We start from the raw sequence: 6,000 nt of genomic DNA on the forward strand, positions 1-6,000 counted from the left end.
TGGGCACAAAGACATCTCGACAATTGTTAAATAAAAGAAATTGCTAAAACAGTCAAGTTCTAGAAAAACGTTCAATAAGACTTGGTCTACTTTTTAATGCCTGTCAAAGCAGTGAACTTGCGGATGAGTAGCAAATTGTACTTCACTTCTTGTCTTTCATGTTCATCATTGCCTAAGAGCAGTTTCAAAGACTTGAAAGTCTATTTTCTAACGGACTTGACAGAGCCGTCATCTTTAGAAATTAGGGACATAGTCAAATTCATAAACTTGTTAGATTGTTTCTCTTCTACTTCTATTTAGATGGAGGGATATTGCCAAGTTATAAAAATTTGTCAAAATTTTTCTATCTAATTAGATGGAAAAGTCGGAGCTTCTCAAAGGAATGGCGTGAGTGCATTCGATTCTTGGGGATTTTAACTTTAAGGAGACTTTTTAGATATGGCGTATAATCAGCGTCTCATACATGGTATTACTATCGGCCGTTATTTGTGCTTAAGTGATTTTGGTTTGCAAAACCTTAGGTAGGATGAGTCTCTCAGAAAACCATAGATTAGGTACTATTTAATTATTAAATTTTTCTTGTTATCTGGGTTGTATAATGTTCATGGTCAAATTGAGTGATAAACACAGGATGTTTTACGAGTATCATTATTGAGATATTTATATATCTCAAGGGGAGAACGTACCATACATCAAGTAGCCCCACTGAAGTGATGGATTAGCTAAAGTATATCATGAAATGACTTGGGTTCTTTTCGTTCATTGATTCTTGTATGCCGTTATTGAGTTAAAGCTTACATGGCTTCAGTTCGCATAACTACATCTCTTGTTATTGCAAACAGCTCATTTAGCTTGAAATTGCCTGTCAAATCATCACCAACCCAATGGTATCCCAAGACAGTCATCGTTCTGCTTGACAGTCAGTGCTGGATTTGGCACAATATATGCACCGCTATCTCCTTTTCTTTTAAGCAGAGTTTCCAAGTGTCTTCCTCAACAAAACTTAGCTTTTTGAGGTGATACTTGAAGTTTCCATGTCCACAGTAATCATTGACGTCAGCAGACTTAGGCTGCACTTTTATCGCTTCATTGGCCAACGGATTTGGTATCATCTACAAATGCTCATCTCTCACTCCACCTGTTAAGTTGAAGTGAAGCTATCCACTTATCGACATAGGCTGCAGTCTATGCTGTAGCCCAATGGTATTCTGCGTTCCTAAGATAATTCTTCTTTAAATAATTTTAGAGTAGTAAGAATCTAAAATGTATGTGATGAGTTTTATTTAGCAACGTTAATAGTTTATCTATCAACTCTTCTTTCATTACATAAATGTATACCTCGTGATTTGTTTAACCTTTAAAAGGTTTTTTCTTATATTAATTGATGCTGTTTGGTACTATCTGTCTAATAATTTTAGGTAAGCCTAGCCGAGGTATGTCTGTTATACATAAAGTATTATATGCTATGTTGTCATATATTTTCTTTAACTATTGTTATTTGTTTAAAGAAATGTATTAAATACATTTAAAAAAATATAATTAAAAAATAGTTATCTGTAAAGTATCGGTCATTGTTCTGTTAACATTTTATTCCCAGTTATGGATGCAAACCCAAAACGAAATAAGAGAAACCTCGTTTGTCGGTCTGTCATACTTGAATCCTTCAAATCTTTGTCGGACTTCTTTAATGTTACATTGACTTTAGATCCGAAATAGTTCAGCAAGATGTTATTGTAGTTTATCTAACTGACGGAAATGTATCCAGAGATTCATTGGAAACTATCAAGTGTTATTTATTTACTTTATATATAAAAAGCGTTAAAAGTTATTATGCAAATAACTGTGATTTAGTTAACTCATTCAAGTTTCTCACGTTCAAAAAGTAACTTGAATATTGCACAAAATTCAATCAAAGCTAACAAACAAAAAAATTTATAAAAAAGCGTATAAAAAATCCTTCAAAGTTATAAAAATAAAACTGCAAGTAATCCGAGATACCAAAGTAACTTTGAAATACCCAAGCAGAAAAAATAGATTTTTAATTGCCATTGAAAATTGAACGATATGCGAAATATGCTATTGACAGTCAAATTAACAAGCAAAAAAAAACAAATAAAATAAAAAATTTATGAAAAAGCACAGAAATGTTTAAAATTGTATTTACAATGATGGTTAATTGCACAGATACAAGATACAAGATACAAACGAGATCATTACAAGCGATTTGTAATTGAACACTAAGTGAAGAAAAAAAATCTGCATTAAGCATGAAATGCATACCACAAGTATTAAGATAAAAAACTCTTGTAATTGCAAGATATTTGCGTTTGATAAAGTATCTATAATTAAAATTAAAGTATCTGTAATGAATATATTCCCGAAATATTTCTGATGGATTTTTTAGTGGTTCATATTTGAGTTTAGAGTGTTTTCAAGTTTCCAACATCAATGGCCTTTTCAAATATTTTTTTTTAAAACATAATTCATATATATTTTTTTTTAACTACCAGGAATTAGAAGGAATGTCAGAACGGAATTATTCTTTATAAAAATATCTTAGCCTTGCTCGACGTCAATGATTTCGAGCAGCCTCTTATACTGGGCATAGGCTATCGCTTCCAGCTTCGCGCCACAACGCTACGTCCTTTATATTAGTAATGTTACTTATTCTTCTTCCTAGGGGCTGCAAAACGATATTTATTTCATTTAACGTTGACCGTCTCCATGCTGTTTTTGGACGACTTCTTCCTCTGCTACCTTGAGGGTCGTACACCAACGTCTGTTGATAAAATTCAGTAGGAGCATTTCAAAATGTATGCCCGATCTATCCAAATTTTCTTTTGCGAGTTGACATCTCTTACATTTCTTCTGGTTCAAAAGTATTAGAGTATTCTCTAATAATGAGTAGGAATTGTTTCTACATCTTTCAGACATGGTCTATATTCATCATTTTCTAGATAGTTTTAATAGCACTTTATATTTGTTTAAAAGGAAGTGACCAGTTAACACTGCAATCAAGGTGTTTAAATCAGATCTGTTCAAGATTTAGTATATATTTGCTTTTCGTCTTAGAGTATTTCGGAAAGAAAAGTTTGGTAAAGCGGCACTCTATCCCGTTGAATCAATTGCGATTAGTCTTACTGGTAGATTTCAATTTATCTAGGTTTCTAAATTGATTATTTTTGATACCCAGAAATGGTTTTGGCTCATATGGTTGCTTGAAGCAGCTTTCGCCGATTTATCTGTCACTTTATTGACATCAAAACCACTGTCTCTGCAAGTATACAGTGTAAAGTCACTTGATTCATAATTAAAAGGTCATTTAAAATATTTAGACTGCTCTCTCAAACTAATCTTTGCCTGATTATCCAAGAATTGGATTGACCTTTCATGTCTTAATAGCAGTTGCTTTCCTCACATATTTATGGTACAGATTTCGGCCCAATACTGACAGATATTCGTTTCTTTGAGCTGTAGAATCCTCAACCCTGTGCAATTTTGCAGCCAACTATATACTAGATAATGTCAGGGGTAGTGATATTGATTTTGTCTTCTTTCCGCCCCATTCTGTTGGGTGTGTTTACTGTTGGTTAACTATTTTGGGAACATTTGATCTAGAGACATAACAAAGTCTTCAGATAATATTAATTTAGCCAATACGAATATTTTTCCCTTTATAAACACACTTTTTTTCTTTAATCATATAGTCTATGTATGGTGATGGATGCGTCCATTTGCTTTTTCCGGGGTACCATGTAAGGTATTTGTGGTGCTTTGTAAGTTGTTCTTGAACAACTAGTTATGTAGGTGTTTGCTAGACTCTGTAACTTGTCAAGTTTGTTAGTAAAGGTGGTTCTAGAGTTTTTGTACGCCAAATAAGCGGGTCATATGTTATAATCGGTTGAATAACTACAGAATAAAATCAGCTCAACTATAACTTTCACAATTCAGAACTACTTCTACAGCTTTCTGTATAGCCGAAAAGCTATTTAAACATAAAAAAGGGTTAAATGTATTAAGTATATATATGAATATGTTAAATAAAAATATATTTGTAAAATACATATGTATCTATAAAACACAAATGTATCTATAAAACACAAATGTAACTACAAGATACAAATAAATTTATGAAATACAAATATATCTACAAGATACAAATAAATTTATGAAATACAAATATATCTACAAGATACAAATGTATCTATGAAATACAAATGTATCTACAAGATACAAATGTATCTATAAAATAAAAATGTATGTATTAAATGTAAATGCAAAATGCAGCGCCGTAAAAAAGAATTGAAATACTTTCAATGCACATGGAATGAAAATATCTTAGCGCTACTGTAGGCGGAGGGAAGGTTTCAGTACTTCTTGGAAACAGAAAAAAAAAACAACTTAAGTTTTTTTTCGTTTTTTTTATTTGTTTTGTGTAAAAAGTATCTGAGCATTTTAACACTTTGCTGTTGATTTAATCTTTTTGTAATTCATTGATTTTCAATGTCATTGTGTGGCCCGTTTTTGTGTTATTATTAAATTAAATTTAATTTGATCATTTATAACAGTTCACTAAATTACTAATTGTCATTTGATAGGATTTTATGACTGCAACTGTTTTGCTTTTTATTGCGGCGAGTGTTAAATTTTTATTTTTGGCTTGTTAAGAAATATTTTATCAATGAATTTTATTTTTTTTTTTTTGTATTATCTATCAAATCAGTTATTTTTACTATTAATTTTTTTTTATCGATTAATAAATTTTTGCTTGTTAAAAAATTCGAAATAATTTTAATTTAATGATTTCTGAAAAGTTATTAACTTAGCCATTTGAGTCATATTTATATGTTTCGGTTAGTACGATTTTATCGTAAAATTAATCATAAAGTCTTATTTAAATTTTTTATATATCACGAAAATAATTTTTTTGGATAGTATAGTCTAAATAGATATCGAAGACCATTTAAAGTTTCTAAAATTATTTGTTAGATCAACACACATGTCTGTGTAATATCTATATTATTGTTTTTTTTTTAATGATCTATAGTTTAATAAATGATTTTTAAAACGAGTCTTCAAGAATTGCCGAAATGAAGAATTAATTACCTTTAATTACGCACCTTTTTTGTGAATTCGGCTAGACACTGATTTTTTCGACAAATACCCACAAATTTATTAATAATATAATAAACATGCTAAGAGACCTTAGAATAGACCCGATCAAAATATACATAAGGGATAGATCCCTGGAGTTATATGCGAAAATTGACAGGCTATCCTACTTATCACTATCTAATCTTAGAGTAATCACTCTCCGCACGGGGAGGTACGCAGATCTTAGATCAATCACTGAATAATCATGAAGCTTATAGGCAATACATAAATTAGTCAATGAGATGGGTGGGACCCTGTAGTACCCCCAGCTATCAAAGAGTAAAAGTGCCCAGTTGCGCTGACTCGAAAAAAAGATCAACATACATACAATAAACACTAATAACAATAATAGGTTATAATATAGTTAATGTCGAAAAAGGCAATTGAAAATCAGTGTAGGAAAGAAGAAAATAGATGGACAATTTTTCCACAAAAACTATTTGCAAGATAAGTTTGCATAAAAATGTTTGAAAATTAACTCAACAAAAATTTTTAACCCTACATTTTTAATCCATATGAGTAGAATATATAGTAAGTTAGCAAGATAATATTCAAGAACCAAAGGAATTGAAAAAATGGACTGAAAATTGATATATGAATTAAGTAATTTTAATCAACTGTTTTTGAATATCTCAAAAGTATACATTTTTTGGACATCCAGTTAAATTAGTTTGACTTTAGTTTTAACACTAATAATGACCCGATAATGAGAATCAAAAGTCATGAGACCATTCAAAAGATGTTCCAATAACTAAACAGTTAGAGCTGATAAAAAATTTTTAATAACTTTGTTACAATTAATTATTACATTATATTTTACATAAAAAGAGAATTATAATTCTTATT

At 30.4% G+C, this 6,000-nt stretch overlaps 1 protein-coding gene across 1 annotated transcript in view; it reads right to left on the reverse strand.

Annotated features, from left to right (window-relative positions):
* The window catches only part of LOC119685396 (CD2-associated protein-like), a 188,862-nt gene that overhangs the window by 131,285 nt on the left and 51,577 nt on the right, over positions 1 to 6,000 (reverse strand). The gene's annotated exons all lie outside the window — the stretch shown is intronic.

Source organism: Teleopsis dalmanni, chromosome 2, assembly GCF_002237135.1.
Source record: "Teleopsis dalmanni isolate 2A chromosome 2, ASM223713v2, whole genome shotgun sequence".
NCBI lineage: Eukaryota > Metazoa > Arthropoda > Insecta > Diptera > Diopsidae > Teleopsis > Teleopsis dalmanni.